The sequence below is a fragment of the Pleurodeles waltl genome, chromosome 1_2 (assembly GCF_031143425.1).
Source record: "Pleurodeles waltl isolate 20211129_DDA chromosome 1_2, aPleWal1.hap1.20221129, whole genome shotgun sequence".
Taxonomy (NCBI): Eukaryota; Metazoa; Chordata; class Amphibia; order Caudata; family Salamandridae; genus Pleurodeles; species Pleurodeles waltl.
The window spans coordinates 720,508,601-720,533,891 of NC_090437.1; positions in this window are offsets into that span (position 1 = coordinate 720,508,601).

A 25,291-nucleotide genomic window follows, 5' to 3' on the forward strand; every position below is an offset into this window, starting at 1 on the left:
TGGAATACTATGAAGAGTGAATACCAGTGATTTAGATGATCTGCAGGCTTTACTCCTGTCATCTTTTGTCATCTAACCTCAGAATCTGCTGTAGCTTTGCCATCAGAAAGACAGCCTTTTCCCTGACTCCAAGTAGAGTGTAAATTTGGTGGGATAGGAGAACCTCTGCGTTATGCCATTCCTACAGCAATGTCATACTCTAAATGACCTCTGCTCTCTTTTAGTTCACTCTATACTGCATGAATTACACTCCCTAGAACCAATACACTACTAAAAAAGACAAACATATATTTTAGTACACCAATCCCCTCTAGCAGCAAGGTCTCCTGGCAGGGTTCCTGTGAAATAATGTTATTTGGAGTCTCTCCGCTCTCAGATAAAGGCACAACCACCCCAGAGTTGCGGGTTAATTAGAATGTTATTTACTTTATGTCAAATCTCATAATAGGGCGTCTACTACTCAGTCATTATGAGGTTGTTTGAACCACCGAATGTTAATAACATGATGGTATAATTACTGAAGTTTTTATGATGTACTTATCTGTGTCGATATATGTAGGCTCACTATTTATTATTTTTCAGTCGTGTCCTGAACATTTGTTACTGTGTTGTCTGTAAAAATGAATGGAATCTGGCTTTTAAATTTCCTATACAACCCAGATGGAGCAGAATTGTGAGGCGGTGTTGGCTGCTTTCTATAATGAAGGTTACTCTATATAACGAAGTGGTCACGTTTTTGACATGCATTCACATCAAGTCATAATTTCGAAGGAAATGATTGTGGAAGTCTTTCATTTTTTAATGTAATCGACCTGCGTTCAAAAATGATGCGGATGTAACTTGTGGACTATGGATAACATTATTGAAAACCCATTCCCGTGAGTTTTAATTTAGGAAGTACAAAAATTGTTCTGCTTTGTTCTAAGCTCCCTACTGGCTGTGAAAGGCAAATGGGAAAGCGGATGGATGGGAGGTTTATCCAATCTCTCTCTTTTATTCCTTTACAGCCCAATTGCCCACTACATGCAGCAGTATATTTCTTTCAGAATGGACACTACATGCTTATGAGGTAGTTCAAGACAACTCTTGCAGATTACTTTAGTCTTTCATAGTTCACCCTTCCACCGATTTACGGTAAAAAGAAAAGTCTGTTGGTATTATTTTGTATCTAAAAATGTATCGAATTTGAACATAGGCCCTTCTGGTTCTTAGGTTACAATTCTTTACTTTCTACGTGATAGAGCGTTTAATATTTCAAATGTTTCAATTAACCTTCACCTGGAATACATTGGAATTTGTGATTGTATTGACAAGTAATAACCCTGCAATATATTACTCCATTTTGATTGAAGATAATGCAAGAAAAAGTACGTCCTTTCTTTTTTTACCTCGGTGTAATAAATACGTGAGCATTTTAAATTAATTCCAATAATTGATTACTTTTGGTAATGACTTTCCATGTTTCAACTGAATAGGCATTACATGGAGAATATATTCGGCAGAATATAATGCACGCAGGTAGCATGCCCACATCTCAAATGATGAAATGCTCTATTCCCTTTTGGGAGCCTCTGAAACTAATGCAGTCATCTAAATGCACTGCATCCCTGGATGTGATGGATGCCGGGTACTCACAGAAGAACAGATTTACATCTCTGAACTTTAGTCATCTCAAAGTAATTGAAAATTAAATGTTTTGATTTTATTGTTTATATTGGCTTGCATTATGCAAGTGTTTTTCTATTGTTGGGTATAAATAGGTCAGCAAAAGAGTCACCGAAATGGCTTCATTCGATTATTGATGGCATGTAAAGGAATCACCTATAAATCCTCACTTTTACAATTGCAAGCAAGTAATATACACATTCATGGTCCTCTCCGAGTAATCACATGTAACAATTATTTTCAAATAAGTATACCTTCAGTTTTAATATTTTTTTTTCATTATAATAGGCCGCTTCCAATATAATCACATTTATTTGCTCTTGGATGTAAGTTTAGGTTTCGCCTTCCTCCTGTTTTGGACGTCAGTTCAATGCATTTTTCAACCACAGCTCAGAATTGATATATAACTTTTGCACAGCAGTAATTTCTTGGGTCCACTCTATCAGTCTGTACTGCCTCACTGGACTGCAGACAGCCTTGTACTAAAGGTGTCAGTCTTACACATGTGGGCGCTCTTGTCAACTGACTTTGGCTGAATGTCAAAGAGTCTAAATAATCATAATGGTGCAACGTCGCCATTTATATATTGTGGCGAACCGGTAGGAAACATACTAAAAAAGAATCCTTCAGGTTGCATCGCAGAAGCTCTACACCTTTCATTCAGAATGTTTAGTGCTCAAAACCATACTTCAAAGACCCCATCTTGTGGTCTACCCAACACACAGAATTATTTTTTGAGACTATCTCTCATTAGAAAAGAGAGAGCAACATGTTATGCGAGATACTCAAACCTCATTTAAAAATGTCCATAACATGTCTATTCCATAATGTGATAATAACTACCAACACAAATATGCATTTTTAAACCTACCCATAGAAAAAATAATACCCACTCCCGTCCATCCTCATTCGGATCTCATTAACGTGTAAATTTAACAAATCAAAACCTTAAAAGTGTACTATAGTGTTTCACACATACAGGGCGTCTCCGAGATTTCAAAATATTGATGTTGACACTATAATTTGTAAGACGTCAGGATATACTGGGATTTATCTACAATTACAAATTTTTTATCACAAAAACCGTCTCTATTTCTGGGTAGACCCTGCGCTTCATTCAAGTGAACATTTAAGCAAACAGGTTCCTTAATATTCGCATTGTACTGGTTTAACTATGTTAATGTAACTGCATGTTTTCCTCTCCATTAAGGCAAACACCTATCTTATTAAAGCGTCCTTGTTTGCAGCTTTCGGCTCTATGCTCTGCAGTGTCGGTAAAGTGCAGTTTAAAGTGGCAGGGTCCGAAGCAGTAGTTTATTGAGCCCGCAATCAAATGATAAAAGTATGTCAATGGCACTATATATGTATTTATTTATTAACAACTTTGCGTGTGGGAATACCTGGTAAGGCGTCCTGCCAGTAGGCAGAGACTGAAAATGCAAACAGGTTCTGGCACTAGAAAGAGAACGAAAATGCAGATCGGTCCTGACACTAAGAAGACACAGATAATGCAAGTATTATTGGTCAGTCAGACAGATTTTCAGGGGCTTTCAAAAGGTCAGAAGTAGCACAAACTGACAGAGGTAGAGTTTTCCAAGTAATAGCAACTAGACAATCTAACTGCGGTTATGTATTTCTGTTGCTAAGAATAATGCTGTAATTTCAGTGATTAACAGTTAAATCCATATTCACAACAAATAAGAAGCCAAATAGGCACTGAAGATAGAGGTTCTGGGGTGTTACTGAAAGAACTGATGGAGAGAATAACCAGCCGTGTTCCTGTATATCTTTAGATTCTTGTAAGTGTGTGCGGTGAAAGTACTCTGCCTTTGCCAGGAGGGACGCCAAAGCCGCTGCCATTGCTGGCTGAAAAAGGAAGCCCATGTGGCAAAATGAACTGGTTAAGCAAGTAAAACCGGACATCTACCACCCTAAGCCCTGCTGAAAACTGATCTGCTCTTGGGCTGGTAGGTTCTTTTTATTTCCTTCATCATTCACTACTAATAGGGAAGAAAAATATTTATTTCTCCAGATCGAAGACGTTTCTATGGCTGATGAACATCATAGTGAGTGTAGTTGCTTTTGAAGCACAGCTGAATGTAATGATTCGTTATTGAACCACCAAGGTTATGTTTGGATAGCAATACTCAGAATAACCCACAAGGTATGGATGACCTGATAGAGACTGTAACGCATAATGGGAGTTAACTAATTAACTTTCAATGCAAGCGTCAAGACGAGAGAAAAATAGTGGAATGGCAAAAACTGATGCACCTTCCCCTAAGTCATCAACTTTGTATTAACACTTTCTAGTTGAGGTCAATCTATTTCAAGGCCAGCATCTTGTGCAAAAGCTCTTTCGCTTTCCAATCTAATGTGTTAAAATATTGAAAGGCGCAGATTTGAAGGAAAGCATGCAGTATGATGTCGCTGGTACTAGAGGATTAGATAGATTTTTGGTACAAATGAAGTAGAACAGTGTCTGTTCTAATGATCTAATGGAAATTATTCATATTTATTGCTACAGATTGACGTTTTTATACTTTTTGATACGAAGCTATTTATTTTAATGCAAGTAATGTTATTATCAACTTCCTTCACTAAAATGAATCACAAGAAAGGGAATTTTTATGCGAGCAGATATGAATGGGATGACTGATCCAGTAACTTAGGCAAAAGTCATGGAATTGATTTAGGAAATTAGCACCCCTGCCTCCTTTAAGTCCTTAGATCGTTCTGTGATGAGGCTGCGCCCCTCTGGCCACCACCTCCAACCGAGGTGACTAGGCAGGGCCCACAGTCATCTGACCAGGACATTTCCTCTCTTCACCCCACTGAAGCATGTCTTAAATTAGCAGAGTAAAATGGACAGCTATCTTCATCTGGTGCCCAACCTGACTTGACAATATAGCCCAGTGTACGAGGGAACCACAGAAGAAAAGTGGTAACAGCGTGAAAACCCTGTTTGTATTCAATTCAAGTGCATCTGTTGATTATTATGTCTTTGTCGAAGATTTTAAAGAAGAAAATGACAGAAAAGAAACAGACAAAGAAAAAAGGGGAAAAGAAATGTTACTGTGCATTCGCTGTACATTTAATGTATAGTGCGGAATCTGTTTTGCTCCGCATATGCGTTATTTTTGGGAGAATGCTTAAGTGCAAGACTGGAAGTAAAATTCATGGGGTTACTCACCTGAATTAGAGGCTATAATCAATTGACAGGGCTGAATATGAAATATGTATAACAATGTTTTTGGGCTTATGGAAAATATTAAGATGCAGTGTTGGAGTATAGGTTTCTTGTTTCGCTCACAGGAGCTGTAGCCTAGGAGCTGCATGTGTATTGGGCCCTGTCTGTTAGCAAAGAAACAAGGCAGGAGTGAGGTAAGTGGGCAGGGCGTACCATAACCAAAAGCATGCCTTAAATTAAGTTCTCCTTACCACTAGGGTTAGGGTTGCCATAGGGCAGGTCATCTGCTTGTTGGGTTAGGGTTCCTATTGGACCCGGGCCTTAGGATTCCTGTTGGTTCATGTTAGACCTGACAAACTTAGGGTGGTCTTCCCCCAACCTTTCGCCCCTTCTCCATTTTTCTGACCTTGTTTCTGCTGGCTTTATGACTCTGTGCACCTTACTATTACTAACCAGTGCTTGAGTTCTTGTGCTCTCTCCCCCCTAAACATGGTAATATTGGCTTATCACCAATTGGTATATTTCATATAGTTATAGGTCCCTGGTAATGTGCTACGTGTGCTCGAGCCTGTAAGTTAAATGCTACTTGTGGGCCTGCAGCAGTGATTGTGCCACCCACTTGAATAGCACTTTAGCCATGTCTCAGGCCTGCCATTGCAGAGCCAGTGTATGCAGTTTTACATTGCCATGTCGATCTGGAATAATGACCCTTTGATCAGGCCCAAACTTTACCTTTATAAACATATGTACCACCCCTAAGGTAGGCCCTGGACAACCCAGAGGGCAGGGTGCAATGAATTTCAAGTTTTACATGTCCTGGTAGTTGTTAGAAATGGGGTCTTTGTTTGGCAGTCAAGTTACCCCCGTCCAAGCAAGGACCCTCACTCTAGTCAGGGTAAAAGAGAACCACCCTCAGCTAAACCCTGCTTATCCCCTTGGTAGCTTGGCACAAGCAGTAAGCTTAACTTCAGAGTGCTAGGTGTAGAGGATGTGTACCAATACACACAGTAACTTAATGAAAACACTACAAAATGACCCAGCACAGGTTTAGAAAAATAGAGAATATTTATCTAAACAAAACAGATAGTCAAGTTATCAATTAAAACGCAAAAATAGTCTTCATGTAGTTTTAAACACACACTAACACTGTTAGCGTGAAAATGTACCTTGGGTACGTCAAATATATCCCTGCATGGGTGAGTGTGCGTCAAAAAGGGCTTGCGATGCGTCGATTCCACTCATGAGTGGGACCTTGCATCGTTTCTCCTTTTGTCGGGTCAGGGTGCGTCATTTCTTCTCTCCGCAGAAGAGCAATGCGTCAATCTAGTCAGCACTCTCAGGTCGGGGCAGGCGTTGCATTGTTTTTACACGCCCAGTGGTGTTTGCGTCGGAAATCCAGCCGCACGATAATCTGAAAATCACGCAGCACGGGTTGCGATCTCACCAGCCTCCGTCAGTGATGCTGTGCATCGTTTCTCCAGCTCTTTGCGTCGATTCTTTTGGTCGCATTGAGGGCGAGCATCGATTTTCAGCCGCAAAGCTGGTGGCACGTCGATTTTTCAGCCGCAGATCTGAGTCGCATCGGTCTTTTGCCCGCACCGCGTTTTGTGCGTGGATTTCTTCCTCTTGGGCTGCCAGCTTGCCCTCTCAGGGTCCCAGAAACTGGATGGGCACCACTTGGCAGAGTAGGAGTCTCTCCAGAGACTCCAGGTGCTGTCAGGGAGTCTTTGCTGTCCCTAAGACTTCAAACAACAGGAGGAAAGCTCTAAATCAAGCCCTTGGAGCACAAGATGGAAGGCACACAAAGTCCAGTCTTTGCCCTCTCACTCTGGCAGAAGCAGCAACTGCAGGATAGCTCCAAAAGGCACAGTCGCAGGCAGGGCAGCTCTTCTTCCTTAGCTCTTCTCCAGGCAGAGGTTCCTCTTGGTTTCCAGAAGTATTCTAAAGTCTGTGGTTTTGGGTGCCCTTCTTATACCCAATTTCTCCTTTGAAGTAGGCATACTTCAAAGTAAAGTCTCTCTGGATTGTGAAATCCTGCCTTGCCCAGACCAGGCCCCAGACACTCACCAGGGGGTTGGAGACTGCATTGTGTGAGGGCAGGCACAGCCCTTTCAGGTGTAAGTGACCACTCCTCCCCTCACTCATAGCAGAGATGGCTCATCAGGAAATGCAGACTGTACCCCAGCTCCCTTTGTGTCACTGTCTAATGTGAGTTGCAAATAGCCCAACTGTCAAACTGACCCAGACAGGGAATCCACAAACAGGCAGAGTCACAGAAATGGTATAAGCAAGAAAATTCTCACTTTCTAAAAGTGGCATTTTCAAACACACAATCTTAAAATCAACTTCACTAAAACATGTATGTTTAAATTGTGAGCTCAGAGACCCCAAACTCCACTTCTCCATCCGCCCTCAAAGTGAATCCACACTTTAATCAGATTTAAAGGTAGCCCCCATGTTAACCTATGAGAGGGAAAGCCCTTGCAACAGTGAAAAACAAATTCAGCAATATTTCACTGCCAGGAGATATAAAACACATTGGTGGTCATTACAACCCTGGCGGACAGTGTTAAAGCTGCGGAAATACCGCAAACAGGCCGGCGGACAAAAAAAGGGAATTACGACCCTGGCAGAAACCGCCAACAAAGACAGCCACTTTAACACATCGCCCGCCACGGCGGTACAGACAAACAGCGCAGCGGTCACCAACAACAGACAGGTGGGAGACAATGTACCGCCCACACTATTATGACAGGCCAATCCGCCACCTTTTCCGGGGCGGATTCTCCGTGGATAAAAACACGGCGGAAACAGCTTTTGCTATGGGAAAACGCTCACCTTAACACACTCCACGAGGAACGACGACTCCATGGAGCCGGAAATCCAAATCCTACCTGCCTTTGTCTTTCTGCTCCTCTACGACCAACAGCGACGTAGGCACAGAAGATACCGGTGAGTACTGCATCTACGACACGGGGAGGGGGAGGCAAAAGTTAGGGGGACACCCACCAAACACCACCACCCTCGCATATCACAACATACACACCAATGCATTTACAAAAATCACATGAACAACTCACAATCCCCCCGGAAGAATGCAAAGACAAAGCGAATTTCGGTCAAACATTGTAATGTGCCAACATACATGTCATACAAAAAAATACTGATATATATCTCGAAATCTGTCATAATTATATATACAATACAAGAAGTAGTGCAGATATGTACACAACAATGTCTGTGCACCAACAGTCCAAAAATGCATGGGCGAGGCCCACAATAGATACCTGACCAAAATCCGAGAGAACACTGCCGGGGCATCAGATAGAAACACTACAGGCACCTCAGGGGGAAGGGAAGGGGGGGCACCTCAGCCAGATGAATGCGAAGCCACATCCACGATGGGGCTCCATGCCCATTGATAAATCCTGGGGAGTGCAAAGCCACAGTCTCTCAAGTCTCACAAGTGGGTGGGTTGCCCACTGTGCCATCCTGGGGAGTGCAAAGCCACAGTCTCACAAGTCTCTACAGTGGGTGGGTTACCCACTGTTACATCCTGGTGAGTGCAAAGCCACAGTCTCACAAGTCTTTACAGTGGGTGGTTTGCCCACTGTTACATCCTGGGGAGTGCAAAGCCACAGTCTCACAAGTCTTTACAGTGGGTGGTTTGCCCACTGTTACATCCTGGGGAGTGCAAAGCCACAGTCTCTCAAGTCTCACAAGTGGGTGGGTTGCCCACTGTGCCATCCTGGGGAGTGCAAAGCCACAGTCTCACAAGTCTTTACAGTGGGTGGGTTGCCCACTAGACCATCCTGGGGAATGCAAAGCTACATTTTCGCAAGTATCTGCACTTCTCTACTGGTACTGGGTGGGACTGGTGCCCAGACAGGATGAGTCTCCCCGTGAAAGTTCATGTCCTGTCACTGTCCAAGCTGCACATGGGATAAGGATGCCTGATGTGGCGAACTATTCATACCCACACGGTGTTTGCCTTGTTCAGCGGTCTTCACCATGGCAGTCTTTGCCCTGTTCAGCGGTCTTCCCCATGGCGGTCTTTGCCCTGTTCAGCGGTGCTTAGCCATGGCAGTCTTTGCCCTGTTCAGCGGTCTTCACCATGGCGGTCTTTGCCCTGTTCAGCGGTCTTCACCATGGCGTTCTTTGCCCTGCTCAGCGGTGCTTATCCATGGCAGTCTTTGCCCTGTTCAGCGGTCTTCACCATGGCGGTCTTTGCCCTGTTCAGCGGTGCTTAGCCATGGCAGTCTTTGCCCTGTTCAGCAGTGCTTTGACATGGCGGTCTTTGCCCTGTTCAGCGGTCTTCACCATGGTGGTCTTGGCCCTGTTCAGCGGTGCTTTGACATGGCGGTCTTTGCCCTGTTCAGCGGTGCTTAGCCATGGCAGTCTTTGCCCTGTTCAGCGGTGCTCTGACATGGCGGTCTGGATACTGACATTGGTGTGTGGCATGAAGATCTCCACACTGGACATTGGTGTGTGGCATGACGATCTCCACACTGGACATTGGTGTGTGGCATGACGATCTCCACACTGGACATTGGTGTGTGGCATGACTATCTCCACACTGGACATTGGTGTGTGGCTTGACGTTCCATCATTGCCCAGCGGGGCTGTGGGATCCTGGTCCCTCCTGGGCTGTGACTCCGGCGGTGGTCTCCTGACCAGTAACGATACTTGGGCCCTCCTGGGCTGTGACTCTGGCGGTGGTCTCCTGACCAGTAACGATACTTGGGCCCTCCTGGGCTGTGACTCTGGCGGTGGTCTCCTGACCAGTAACGAGACTTGGGCCCTCCTGGGCTGTGACTCTGGCGGTGGTCTCCTGACCAGTAACGAGACTTGGGCCCTCCTGGGCTGTGACTCCGGCGGTGGTCTCCTGACCAGTAACGAGACTTGGGCCCTCCTGGTCTGTGACTCCGGCGGTGGTCTCCTGACCAGTAACGAGACTTGGGCCCTCCTGGGCTGTGACTCCGGCGGTGGTCTCCTGACCAGTAACGAGACTTGGGCCCTCCTGGGCTGTGACTCCGGCGGTGGTCTCCTGACCAGTAACGATACTTGGGCCCTCCTGGGCTGTGACTTACGGCGGTGGTCTTCTGACCAGTAACGACGGTGCTGGCGGTTGTGTCTCGACCGCCGGAAATGATTGCGCACTTCTCCGCCGTGACACTCACAACAGGCTGGGCAGACTTCCTCAGGACCTTCCCCACCTTCTTTGGAGTTACAGCTGACTCACCAATCGCCTTTGATCCCATTTCAGTTGTTGTCCCACCAGGAGTCTTGACACGGTCCCGTCGTCCACTCTCCAATTTCAGAGCCTTTACAGGGGGTGGGCTGCCAGTGCCTTGGCTCCGGGTCCTACTGCCTGCCCTGGTGGGCGGTGCACTCCAAAAACCTGGAACACGCACCACTGGCACTGGAGGCTTTTTGGCTGAGGCGCTACGACGGGACTGATGAACTGGAGGGGGGGTGGGGGCAAACAGGTCAATTTGACATAGGGACAGTTTCTGACGGACACTGGGATGGGTAGCTGGAGGGGGTCTGGGAGTGGAGGTAGAGGAGGTGGTTGTAGGAGGTGTCACTTTAGGTGTTTTGGGTGCAGGTACTGGAGGCTGTCGTGAGGTGGATGGATGTTGGGTGAGTGATTGCCGGCGTTTGGGTACTTTGGGAGGGGACGTCACAGACACACTGGGAGAGGACACAGGGGACGTGTAAATGGCAGTGGAGGTGGTGAGTGCAGGTGAGCGGCTTGTGGTGCTGGGTGTCCTGGTGCGAGTCCTAGTGCCTGTAGATGTGGTGCATGCAGGTGTGTGTAGACGACACTGGGAGGGAGGAGGGAGAAGAGGAGGAGAGGGACACAGTGGAGACAGTGGATGTTGCTGTGTCTGTATGGGTGTGATGCTTGTGTGAGTGCCTGTGGTGTGTGTGGTGCCTATGTTTGCTTGAGCTACTTTTGGGTGTTGACTTGTGTGCCTGCTGGTCTGTAGGTGTGCTTGGGATGGGCTGGGGTACAGGGGATTGGTTCTGGGTGGAGGAAGTTGGATGGGGGAGGCTGGACACAGGGACAATGGCTGCCATCAGTGCTGAGGCCAGAGATTGCAGGGTTCGCTGAAGGATAGCCTGACCAGAATGAATGCCTCCCAGGAATGCATTACCGTGTTGCAACTCTCGTTCTACACCCTGGATGGCATTCACAATGGTAGACTGCCCAACAGTGAGTGACCTGAGGAGGTCAATGGCCTCCTCACTGAGGGCAGCAGGGCGTGACTGGGGCAGGGCCTGAGGTGCCTGGGGCGAGGTGATGCCCACCCTCCTGGGTGAGCAGGCACGGGGCGAACGCTGAGGGGCTGCTGGGAGGGCGGTGCTGGTAGGGGAGGTGGCGGCTGTACCTGTAGAAGTGGGGCGCACAGATGGTGGCGCCACCACAGGGGAGCTCACATCGGCGGACAAGTCCGTGTCGCTGGTTGGTGATCCTGTGGCCGACGTGAAGCTCCCCTCACCCTCCGTACCACTGGTGCATTCAGAGTCTGTGGTGTGGCCCTCCATGGCCATGTGGGATGCAGCTCCCTCGTGCTCCGGTGCCACTGTACCTCCGCCTGATGATGCTGATGTACAAAAGGACAGGGAGAGCAGGAAAAGGGGGGGAGACAGAAGAAAGAGAGTTTTAGTGCATGGCATACCGCTACCGTTGGCGGACAAGACAGACGCAGCAGCCCCATGCATTACGCCATGCTCCTGCCCTCTGCACATGCAATTTCTGGGATATGGCCTGCATGGCAATGGTAGAAATCTGTGCACATGGATGGCAAAGGGGCAACTATACATCAACTTGCCTCTGTTCTGAGCTGGGGTAGAGTCCCACATGGCCTACATTACGGAGGGGCCTTGCCTACCTAACTCGCCCTGGCCTAGGGACTCCCACAGCCCACCTCCCCCACCCAGACACCTCCACTGCACTCAAAGTCCACAGAATGAGGTTGTACTCACCCCCTTGTGTCTGCTGTGATGTCCTTAAGCGCCCAGCCAACTCCAGGTAGGCCACCACCAGGATCCGGAACATCAGGGAGGTCATGGTGCGACGGGCACCCCTCCCACGTTGGGAGGCCATCCCCAGCTGAGCCTCTGCCGTCTTCTTGCTGCAGCGGCGAATGTCCTCCCATCTCTTCCGGCAGTGGGTGCCCCGTCTCTGGTGGGCCCCCAGGGTCCGGACTTCCTTGGTGATGGCACGCCAAATGTCCCTCATCTGGTGGGCGCTGACCTACATGACATGCACAAGGAAAGAGGAACAGTCATTACCTACTGCACCGTCAATGTGAGAGGCCCCCTCCCAACTCTGTCCATGTGGCCCATTCATCCCCATGCATTTCTGTTGTAAGAACTCTGTTGGTCTGGAGGACCGTAGAGTAGCATGTACTGGGGGAGGACCCCATCCTCAAGTTTCTCCAACTACTGTGCAGTGAAGGCAGGGGCCCTTTCCCCAGACGTAGCAGCCATCGTCGCTTCCAGACCGAGGTCACAGCAGCACTAGCAGTGAAGGTCCTCTCCTGTCGAAGGTCAGGTATCTGGTGATTGAAGAGATAGAAAATGGTGGTGACGTCCGCGGCAGTGACGTCCGCGGCAGGGCGCATCATCACCGCCAGTGCACCTGTTCATTGGCTCCTGGGACCCATAGGGTCCAATGCTAACCAATGCAGCATTGCGCCGCGCTCTACGACCGCCTACCGCGACGGTGTCCAACGACAGCGCAGTTACCTCACAATTCCATTGTCCCAGTTTAGAGGTCAGGCAGCCGCCATTTCAGGGGCCCACATGGCTTCATTTACTACTGCGTCACACATACCGAGGCCTACACTCAAAATGTTTCCCGGATGGGTTAATTGTCTGTTGCAGTCTTGTGTGTGACTGTGGGTACATACCTGGAGGAATGGTGACAGTTTCTTCGCTGTTGTCCTTCTTAGGCACCGTCAGTTGGGACATATTGGAAGATGGCGGGATCCGCCGGTGTACCGACCGCTGGTGGACCTGTTGACAATGGAAGAGAGACATTTGATCGTGACCTACCGGTTCGACCGTGCCACAATCCAGGAACTATGTACCCAGTTGGAGCCAGACCTGATGTCACCAATCCGCCATCCGACTGGAATCCCCCCTGACGTGCAGGTGCTGTCAGTGCTCCATTTCCTTGCAAGTGGGTCATTTGAGACAACTGTGGCCATGGCATCAGGGACGTCCCAGCCTATGCTTTCCAACGTGTTGTCCAGAGTGTTGTCTGCCCTGCTGAAACACGTAAGGATATACATCATTTTCCCTGAGGTGGAGGATTTGCCTACAGTGAAAGGTGACTTCTATGCCCTTGGACATATCCCGAACGTCATAGGTGCCATTGATGGGACCCATGTAGCTCTGGTCCCCCCCGCAGGAGTGAACAGGTGTACAGGAACAGGAAGAGTTATCATTCGATGAATGTCCAGATGGTCTGTTTGGCAGACCAGTACATCTCGCAGGTAAATGCTATCTTCCCTGGCTCAGTGCATGATGCCTACATCCTGCGGAATAGCAGCATCCCTGATAGGATGGGTCAACTCCAGAGGCACCGTGTATGGTTATTGGGGGACTCTGGTTACCCAAACCTGTCCTGGCTATTGACCCCAGTGAGGAATCCCAGGACAAGGGCAGAGGAACGGTACAATGAGGCCCATGGGCGGACTAGGAGGGTGATCGAACGCACCTTCGGCCTCCTGAAGGCGAGGTTCAGGTGCCTCCATATGACAGGTGGGTCCCTATTCTACTCACCGAAGAAGGTGTGCGACATCATCATCGCCTGCTCCATGCTCTATAATTTGGCATTGCGACGCCAGGTGCCTTTTCTGCAGGAGGATGATCCAGATGACGGTGTTGTAGCAGCGGTGGAGCCTGTGGAGCCTGTGGACAGTGATGAGGATGAAGCTGATGAAGAAGAAAACGACAACAGGGAGTCAGTCATACAGCAATATTTCCAGTGAGACACAGGTGAGTACATTTTCAGGTTTAACACAACATTAACTTTCACACGTCTACCTCTATCCTGTACCTACATTTCACTCACTATTTGTTAACTGAGTTGTCCCCTTCCATTTCAGTTTCACAAATGTGGTAACCTATGTGTCAACAGCTTGCACCCTTGAAAGGCTTGTGATGTGTTACATTGGTATGTTGGCCTTCCAATGGGTAACCATTTTTGACACTGTAATTGACAATACAAAGTTCAAAATCATTGACTGACTCCAGTTTTATTAGTGTTTCAAGGGTGTTTATTTAAGTGCATAACAATGAAGGGGGGTTGTGAAATCGGGATGGGTTATGGTGGAAGAATGTCCATGGCAGAGTCCAGTTGATTAGTCTCACAGGTACATTGCACATCTGGCCATTGGAAGTGGAGCTGGGGCAGTTCCGATTTGGACAGGGTAACAAAGTGGTATAGTGGGGGGACAATCAGGGTGGTCTTATTTCCTAGCGGGGTCTTGCCATCTTGCTCTGTCCTCTTCCTGGATCTCAGGGACCGCTTTCGTGGTGGTTGTCCGTCTGCAGGGGGTGGGGTGCTGTTGTGTTGGTCCTGTGGCGGGGCGTCCTGTCCACTTGCGCCGGCGGAGGTGGTGGGCATTTCATCGTCCTGGCTAGTGTCAGGGGCCCCTTGGAGTGCCACGGTGTCCCTCAAGGTCTTTTGAATGTCCGTCAGCACCCCTACAATGGTACCCAGGGCGGAGCCGATGGTACTGAGCTCCTCCCTGAACCCCAAATACTGCTCCTCCTGCAGACGCAGGGTCTCCTGCAACTTGTCCAGGACCATTGCCGTCGTCTCCTGGGAGTGGTGGTATGCTCCCATGATGGAGGAAGGGCCTCGTTGAGAGTAGGTTCCCTTGGCCTGTCCTCCCTCTGTCGCACAGCAGCCCTCCCAGTTCCCCTATGTTCCTGTGCCTCCATCCCCTGGACCGTGTGCCAACTACCACTGCCCCCAGGTCCCTGTTGTTGTTGGGGTGGTGGGTTACCCTGGGTGCCCTGTAGTGGTGGACACACTGCTGATTGACCTGTCCTGGGTAGGGAGGTATGGGCCCGCTGGGTGGGTGCTGTGCTGGTGTTACCAGAGGGTGGAAGGTCAGTGTTGGGCTGTGGCTGGGCAAGGGGAACCGACTGTCCTGAGGCCCATGATGGTCCGGGCTGGTCATCAAGATCCAGTAGGGCAGAGCTGCTGACGTCACTGTGGGCCTCTTCTGGGGGTGGAGTGGTGTTGTCTGGACACTCTGGTGTGGTGACGTTCCTTCGGGTTCCTGCGGGGCTATAAGTACATGATTATTGCATGTGTGTATTTCATGGTGTGCAATGGTTGGGTGTGTGTGTACACCAGTGCAGGCATTCCTGTGTGGGGGCTTGTGTGCTGATGGTTGGGGGGTGTTCTTGGTATGTGCAGTGGGCATGCTTTAGTGATGGGTATCCATGCTTAGTTGTGTCATGCAGGTCTTGGTGTTGGGATGGGTGGTTGGTGTTATGGGCACATTAGTGAGGAGTTAGGGTGATAGGGGAGGGTGTGAGGGTGGGGGTGTGTGATAGCATGCAGGTAAGGTGGGGGATATGATAGTTAAGATTTGACTTACCAGTGTCCGTTCCTCCAACGACTCCTGCAAGGCCCTCTGGATGCAAGATGGACAAGACTTGCTCCTCCCATGTTGTTAGTTGTGGGGGAGGAGGTGGGGGTCCGCCGCCAGTCCACTGAACAGCGATGTGGTGCCTGGATACCGTGGAACGCACCTTCCCCCGTAGGTCGTTCCACCTCTTCCTGATGTCCTCCCTATTTCTTGGATGCTGTCCCACAGCGTTGACCCTGTCGACTATTCTTTGCCATAGCTCCATCTTCCTGGCTATGGATGTGTGCTGTACCTGTGAGCCAAATAGCTGTGGCTCTACCCGTACGATTTCCTCCACCATGACCCTGAGCTCCTCTTCGGAAAAGCGGGGGTGTCTTTGGCGTGCCATGGGGTGGTGTGTGTGATGTGTGAGGTGGTGTATGTGGTGATGAGTGTGGTGAGTGTAGTGGTATGTGGTGTTTTGAGCGTGGATGTTGTGTGGGTGATGGTGTAGTGTGCCCCTGTGTGATGGGGTTCTCTATTCTGTGCTGTCTCTCTCTGGCCTTCTCTCTAATTTTGGGTCGTAGGGGTTTGTGGGTGATGTGGGTTTTATATTGTAATGGGTGTGTGGGAGTGTTGTTTGTATGTGTATCAGGTGTGTGTATTTGGAATAGTCCAATGTGGCGGTGTTTTGGAGATGTGTGTGTATTTTGAGCGCAGCGGTGTGTACCGCCAATGGAATACCGCGGTTGAAAGACCGCCGTGTGGATTCGTGGGTCGTAATAGCATGGGTGTGTTTCTGTTGGCGTGGAGGTGGAGGATTTGTTTCCGCATGTTTATCGCTGACCTTTGGTGTGGCGGGATTGTGTGGGTGTCTGAATTTCGGCGGATTCCGTGATGTGTGTCATAATAGCTGTGGCGGAATTCCGCGGCCGCGGCGGTGTGTTGGCGGTCTTCTGCACGGCGGTAAGCGCCTTATACCGCCAATGTTGTAATGACCCCCATTACTTTGGCCCTCATTACAACCCTGGTGGACGGTGTTAAAGGTGCGGTAATACCGCAAACAGGCCGGCGGACAAAAAAATGGAATCACGACCATGGCGGAAACCGCCAACATAGACAGCCACTTTAACACTCCGACCGCCACGGCGGTACAGTCAAGCAGCGCGGCGGTCACCGCCAACAAACAGGCGGGAGACAATGTACCGCCCACAGTATCACAACCCGCCAATCCGCCACCTTTTCCGGGGCGGATTCACCGTGGATAAAAACACGGCGGAAACAGCTTGTGCAATGGGAAAACGCTCACCTTAACACACTCCACGAGGAAGGAGGACACCATGGAGCCGGAATTACAAATCCTACCTGCCCTTGTCTTCCTGCTCATTGACAAACACCACCAACGGCGGCGGACAAGACAACGGTGAGTACTGCACCTACGACATAGGGGAGGCAAAAGTCAGGGAGACACACACGAAACACCCCCACCCCCACCCTCACCCTCGCACATTATAACATACACACCAATGCATGTCAAAACATCACAGTAACAACCCACAACCCCCCCGGAAGAATGCAAAGACCAAAGGAAATCAGTTCAAAAATTGTAATGTATGAAAATACAGTTACCAAATATATACATATATATATATATATATACACATTCAAAAGTATATACATTACGAGAAGCACTGCAGGTATGCACATATCAATGTCTGTGCACCACTGGTCCAAAAATGCATGGGCGAGGCCCACAATAGATACCTGTCCACAAACGGAGAGAACACTGCTGGGGCATCAGATCGAAATACAACAGGCACCTCAGAGGGAAGGGAAGGGTGGGGCACCTCAGCCGGATTACAGCACCACGCCAGATCCACAACGGGGCTTCATGCCCATAGATGTATCCTGGGCAGTGCAAAGCCACAGTCTCTCAAGTCTCTACAGTGGGTGGGTTGCCCACTGTACCATCCTGGGGAGTGCAAAGCCACAGTCTCTCAAGTCTCTACAGTGGGTGGCATGCCCACTGTACCATCCTGGAGAGTGCAAAGCCACAGTCTCTCAAGTCTCTACAGTGGGTGGGTTGCCCACTGCTGCATCCAGGGGAGTGCAAAGCCACAGTCTCTCAAGTCTCTACAGTGGGTGGGTTGCCCACTGCTGCATCCAGGGGAGTGCAAAGCCAAAGTCTCTCAAGTGGATTACAGTCTCCACTGGTTCTGGAGGGGGAATGGTGCTGTGCCCTGTTCAGTGGTCTTCACCATGGCGGTGATTCCCTTGTCCAGCGGTGCTTTGCCATGGCGGTCTCTGATCTGTTCAGCGGTTCTCTGCCCTGTTCAGCGGTGCTGTGCCCTGTTCAGCGGTCTTCACCATGGCGGTGATTCCCTTGTCCAGCGGTGCTTTGCCATGGTGGTCTCTGACCTGTGCATTGGTGTGTGGCATGACGGTCCCTCATTGCCCAGCGGGCATGTGGCAGCCGGGGCACTGACTCTGGCGGTGGTCTCCTGACCAGTGACGGTGCTGCTGCCCTCCTGGGCACTGACTCTGGCTGTGGTCTCCTGACCAGTGACGATACTGCTGCCCTCCTGGGCACTGACTCTAGCGGTGGTCTCCTGACCAGTGACGATACTCCTGCCCTCCTGGGCACTGACTCTGGCGGTGGTCTCCTGACCAGTGACGATACTGCTGCCCTCCTGGGCACTGACTCTGGCGGTGGTCTCCTGACCAGTGACGATACTGCTGCCCTCCTGGGCACTGACTCTGGCGGTGGTCTCCTGACCAGTGACGATAATGCTGCTCTCCTGGGCACTGACTGTGGCGGTGGTCTCCTGACCAGTGACGATACTCCTGCCTTCCTGGGCACTGACTCTGGCGGTGGTCTCCTGACCAGTAACAATACTGCTACCCTCCTGGGAACTGACTCTGGCTGTGGTCTCCTGACCAGTGACGACGGTGCTGGTGGTGGCGTCCCGGCCGCCGGGGAGGATGGCGCCCTTCTCCGTCGTGCTGCTCTCACCAGACTGTGCAGACTTCTGCTGGCCCTTCACCACCTTTGGAGGAGTCACAGCTGACTCTGCAATCCCCCTGGGACCCTAGTGAGCAGTTTTGCCACCAGGAGTCTTCACCCTGTCCCGTCGGGCACTTTCCAACTTGAGATGCTTTACAGGGGGTGGACTGGCAGTGCTTTGGCTCCGTGTCACACTGCCTGCCCTGGTGGCCGGTGCACTCCACACACCTGTAACATGCACCACCGGTACTGGAGTCTTTTTGGCTGAGGCGCTACTGCGGGACTTATGAAGTGGAGGGGTGGGGATGGGGGCAAAGAGGTCAACGTTGCTGAGGGAGAGTTTATGACGAACACTGGGATGGGTAGCTGGAGGGGTCTGGGAGTGGAGGAAGAGGAAGTGGTTGTAGGAGGTGTCACTTTAGGTGTTTTGGGTGCAGGTGCAGGTACTGGAGGCTGTTGTGAGGTGGATGGATGTTGGGTGTGTGGGTGCCCGCGTTTGTGTACTTATGGAGGGGGCGTCACAGACACACTGGGAGAGGACAGAGGGGACGTGTAAATGGGAGTGGGGGTGGTGAGTGCAGGTGAGCGGGGTGTGGAGCTGGGTGTTCTGGTGCGAGTCCTAGTGCCTGTAGATGTAGTGCATGCAGGTGAGAGTGTGGACGACACTGGGAGGGAGGAGGGAGACGAGGAGGAGGGGGACACAGTGGAGGCAGTGGATGTTGGTGTGTCTGTATGTGGGTGATGCTTGTGTGAGTGCCTGTGGGATGTGTGATGCCTAAGTTTGCCTGAGCTACTTTTGTGTGTTGAGGTGTGTGCATGCTTGTCTGATGGTGTGCTTGGGATGGGATGGGGTACAGGGGATTGGGTCTGGGTGGAGGAAGTTGGAGGGGGGAGGCTAGACACAGGGACAATGGCTGCCATCAGTGTTGAGGCCATAGATTGTAGGGTTCGATGAAGGGCAGCCTGACCAGAATGAATGCCCTCCAGGAATGCATTACCGTGTTGCAACTCCCTTTCTACACCCTGGATGGCATTCACAATAGTAGACTGCCCAACAGTGAGTGACCTGAGGAGGTCAATGGCCTCCTCACTGAGGGCAGCAGGGGTGACAGGGGCAGGGGCTGAGGTGCCTGGGGCGAAGGTGATGCCCACCCTCCTGGGTGAGAAGGCACAGGGCGAACGCTGAGGGGCTGCAGGGAGGGCGGTGCTGGTAGGGGAGGTGGCGGCTGTACCTGTAGAAGTGTGGGGCACAGATGGTGCCACCACCACAAGGGAGCTCCCATCGGCGGACAAGTCCGTGTCGCTGGTTGGTGATCCGGTGACCGACGTGAAGCTCCCCTCGCCCTCCGTCCCACTGGTGCATTCTGAGTCTGTGGTGTGGCCCTCCATGGCCATGTGGGATGCAGCTCCCTCGTGCTCCGGTGACACTGTACCTCCGCCTGATGATGCTGATGCACAAAAGAACAGGGAGAACAGAGAAAGGGGGGGGGCGACAGAAGAAAGACAGGTTGAGTGCATGGCTTACCGCTACCGTTGGCGGACAAGACAGACACAGCAGCCCCCTGCACTACGCCGTGCTCCTGGCCTCTACAGATGCAATTCCTGGGATATGGCCTACTTCGCAATGGTGGACATCTGCACACATGGATGCCACAGGGGCATGTATACCTGTACTTGTCACTCTACTGCGATGGAGTGGAATGCCACATGGCCTGCACAATCTGGAGAGATTTGGTTTTTCAAGTTTGGTGTCTATGGAATCACAATTTAAAATCACAAATTAAGGTGAAGTCTGATTTTAAATTTTAATCCTAAAATTCCACTATTAGAAGTTTGGCATTTTCTTACTTTGGCCATTTTGTGCCTCCTGCCTGTCTCTGGTCACTTCTCTGGGTGAGTGACAGCTGGGCTATGTGTATTTCCCTTAGACAGCCACACATGGTGGGAGCTTAGGTCTGACTTGATGGGACGCGATCGGCCACTCTGGCAGGATGAGAGGGAGGAGCTGGCCACAGCCTCACTTAGCATGAATAGGCTGTGTTCTATCACCACACAAAGGGTGCACAGCCCCCTGTAGTGAGTCTGGAGCCAGGCCAGGAAGATTAGGACCTATATGCACTTGAAAATTCTGTCGTTGAAGCCTCCCCTACTTCAAAGGCCAAACTGGGTGTAAGTACTGGACCTGTGACACCGCCATCTTAGTACACTTCTGGACCTGTCACTATTCTGCCAGGAAGAAGGACTGCTGTGCTACTGAAGTACTGCCACTTTGCTGTACTGCTGCTTTGCTGGACCTCTGCTGCCCTACTCCATGCTGTTCCCCTACCTGAGTGAGAAGGACTGGGCCTGCATCACTTGAATCCAGGGTGACTGCAAAGGCCAGCCGACTCGTCTCCTGATCTGAAGTCTCAGGGATATAAAAGACTTCCAACCAACCTACCGCTGGACCTGGACTCTGCCATGTGTGAGTATGTTCTGCCAAGTGGTGTCACCTCAGTCCTGGAACCTTATAAATGAGGCCTAAGGTGCTTTCTCCAGCAGAACCTCCACATCTCTGCTGTTGCATGGTCAGAACAGGCGCATCTCCACTCTTGCATGGACAGAACTGGTGCATCGCCCAGTAGTATTGGAAAATTATCACTGTATATGGAGAAAAATGGGACCCCATACCAACACTGAGAAAAATATTTACCAGCAATAACAAACAAGCAATTATGGTATCATTGAGATTATACTACTCAACAGATAAAGCCACACCTCTTAAAAGGAATAATGTGTTTATTTTCCCCAGGACTTACTGGTCGCGGCAAGGCTCACCAAATTTAAGGGTGATGGCTTGGATGAAAGAAGTGTGGGGAGGCTGATAACTGCCTAGCATTGAGTTCCTTCTGGGAGGAAATAAATCAGACCCTTGCAGCAATAGGCAAGGACATTAAGATAAGCTGTGCCTTATTATTATTTGGATTGGATGGCTGTTTCATTCCCACTTCGCAAGGAACAAGCCTCATTGATATTTTTCCTGATCTTACTAGCAAGGAGGGATATTTGTAAGAAGTGGGTTATCCAAGACTCCCCAAAACACAGAGGAATGGCTTAGGTCTGGTATTTACGTCTGTGGATTAGAGATGATCCATAAATTGACTACAGTGGAAAAAAGATAGAGCCCCTACTTGGGCTGGCAAGCTAAAGGTGAATATCCAATGATTATACCTTAGTCCTTTGCTGAGAATGAGGGTTGTTCATTTTCTCTCTGCTGTTGTAGAGGATAGAGAGCTATTCGGCAAACAGTCATGCCAGGCATGTTGAGTGAAGGTGTCATAGTGTCAGACTTGATATGAGGACAACATTATTTATAAAAATAAAGAACCAGCACTGTGATATTTACTTCAACGCAAAGCCCCTGCTTCCCCATCGGTGGCAGCTTCAACAATGATGCCGAAGTTTGCATTCTGGCCACTGCGCTCATCAAAACCAGTGCATTGCCTTGACGTGGCAGGCATTTGCACCCGAAATCCTTCGCATCCCAGCTCTGATGCATTGCCACTGCTGCTTGAGGAACTTTGATGCATCTCCTTGACTGAGTAGGGAAAATCAACACATCTCCACTGCAGGGATGGACACAGATGCATCGCTTGTGCTGCACCCCAAATCTCCAATGCCTACATAACCAGGTTTAAGGTTGTTTTGTTCAGCGAGCCTCACTAGGTCCCTGTATGCGGCCAGCTATTCATCATTGGGTTTCTGGTTGGCAGATGTATGCACCCTGTCCAAGAAGAAACCACAATACTAGTCAGGGATAGTTATATGCACACCATAAATTAACCTGTGCTCACTCTCTGGTAGTGTGACACACAGCATTCAGGCTCAACATAAGAGGCAATGTATAAAGTATTTATGCACTACTTCAAGCAGTAAAACAGTGGAAACACCACACCTGGCTAGCAAAATAGAGCTTCATTGTATGAGTAAACCAAGACCAAAACAAAAAATATCCAATAAGAAGAAGCTGAGATATGAAGTTTTAAAGAATAAAATGCAATATAGTGTTCAAAAGCATAAAGCACCAACAGGGGATATCTGTTTGTGCTAGGCCTGAGTACATCCAAACGTTCAGGCCAACTGTGATGGAGCACAGGTTGGATACAGTCCTAGGTAATTCCTGCTGAAATGTTACCTTCCCAGAATTGAGCCAAAAGTCCGACTCAAGGTGAAGGAGTTAGCCTGGGGCAAAGAGAGCATCACCGGTGGTGGTCCCGAGGCCGTGGCCATGAAGAGTTGGCCGGGCATAGCAGATGAATGGGGTGGAGCGGTACTATCGGCGATGATTGTGCGCGAAAAAAGATGAGGTTGCGACGGGACACCATAAGATGTGATTTTAAATTGTGAGTTCAGAGGCACCAAACTTGATAACCATATTCCTTCCAGATTGTGAATTACATTTATAAGTTGTAAAAAGGTTATCCCAATGTTATCCTACAGGAGAGATAGGTCTTGTAGTAGTGAAAAACAAATTTGGGTCTTTTGCACTATCAGGGCCTGTAAAACATAAAAATACATGTCCTGCCTTTTACATACATTGCACCCTACCCTGTTGGTAATTTAGGGCCTACCTTAGGGGTAACCTATATCTATAAAAAGGATGTTTTAGACCTGGCAAGCGGTTTACTTTTGCCAAGTCGACAGGGTAGTATAAAACTGCACACACAGGCTCTGCAATGGCAGGCCTGAGACATGGTTAAGTGGCTAACTAAGTGGTAGCACAATCAGTGCTGCAGGCCAACCTATAACATTTCTTTTACCGTCCCTGGGCACATGGAGTGCACTTTATAAGGGACTTACAAGTAAATTCAATATGCCAATTGGGTATGAGCCAATGTTACCATGTTTAAGGGGAGAGAGCGAAAGCACTTTAGCACTGGTTATCAGTGGATAGATTCCTAACACTAGCAAAAAACGAGGTCAGAATGTGGAGGGAGGCAGGCAAAAAGTTGGGGCGAAGGCCCCTCTAAGGTTGTCATGTCTATCAATCATGATTGGCATTGAAGTTTGACTAGGTCCCACACAACCATATATCCCTGACTGGTGCTTCTTGCTTCTAAGCACTATTTTACAGTTTAATGTTCAAAAAGTCATAACTCAAGTTCTACATATTGGATTTTTGTCATTTTGGTCCTGTTTTATTAATTAGATTAGATCTATTTTTCTAACATGGTATGGATTTTTTTGTTGGGTGTTTTCACTGTTTTCCTGTTTGACATGCTGAAAAAATAATTTTCACATTGCCTCTTCAGTTAAGCCTGATTGCTCTATGTCAAGCTACTAGAGGGCGAGGGTGTGCTTATGACTTCCTCTAGCTAGGATTGTGGTTCCTGTGTGCATACTGTCAGCCAGAAACCTAATTTATAACAGTTCAGGTCACCTGAGCAGAAGGCATTCCTATTCTACTTAAACAGAACTTTTAGGGCATCCAGCCAGAGTATCCAGATAAACGGTGATGGGTTAAGAATGCTGCCTGTTAGGGCTCGGGCTTAGTTCCAGAAACTCTGATATCCCTCCCCAGACCTACAAGAAACAACTAGTCAACACTACATGGAACAGATAGCTTTCGTTGGCTGCAAAGACTGGCTGTCTTAAAATCCTCATATGAATCCACAAGGCTAAGAAAATTATTACAGGAATCTGGAGAATAACTGAGCTACTAAAGACAGCCCTCCTACCGGAAATATTGGATTGCCTTATTACATTTAATAAGTGCTAAATTTTGATTGGGAACAGGTAAACCTTTTATGTTTGGTATTGGAAAAATTGTAACTTAATAGTAAAGTTACAATTTTGAAAGTGCCACATTTGGGAAGTTGGCATTTTTCTTCCCTATTTGATGCCTGCAACCTGTACGTGGGTCACATGACTCTGTGTAGCTGGCAGTTGGACTTTGTTTATTCCTCCCAGACAGCCACACAACAGAGAGATTAGATGTGCTTGGATGAGTCATAACTGGCAGGAAGGGAGGGCTGAGCTGAGCACAGCCCCACTTGCAACTCAATAGGCTATGCCCTGCCTTCCACAAAGGACTTGTCAGACTGCATTGTTCATGCAGCCAGGGCAAGGTAGGGAGGAAACATCAAGCACTTCAAAGGATATTTTGTTAAAATGTATAGTACTTTAAAGAAGGAACCAGGTTTTAAAAAATAGGACTCTCAGACCCACTTTTCAGTTCAGTTCTGGACCTGTAACAGTAACGCAGTGAATATTCACCACAAAAGGAGCCCACAACAGATTTAGAAAAATTTAGAAATTTTTAATAAAATAAACAAAAGCCAAACAACAAAAAATATAACTAGTAGAACCAGAGATATTAAAGATAGCACCAAAAGGCATGAAGTGCCAACTGTGGATATCTGGTCATGCTGGACTGCGCAAAGTCACAGGTAGAGGCTGACCGCGATGGGGCGTGGGCCAACTACAGCAACCCAGTTAGGCCTGCTGAACAGAGTACTTTAAATCCTGGTTTGTAGAGCATGACAAGGATCTGTGTTTCACAACTGAAGCCATGCATCAGTTCTGAGATGAGGTGAGGCTGTGGTGCAAGGCCCTAATGCATCATAATCGAGGATCCCGTCGACTAGTGCTCGTCAAGGTTTAGTTGCACAATCAGGGTGAGTCGTCGGTTCTGAGGTGCTGCGATGCGGAGTCAGGCATCGTCATTGATGGTCCCGTCAATGAAGGATGCAAGGGCCTGCACTGAGGATGTGTTGCTCAGTGGCAGTCCTGATGCCCTAACCTGCTGAGATGTGATGTGGGAACGTGAGACTGTTCCAATCCACTCAG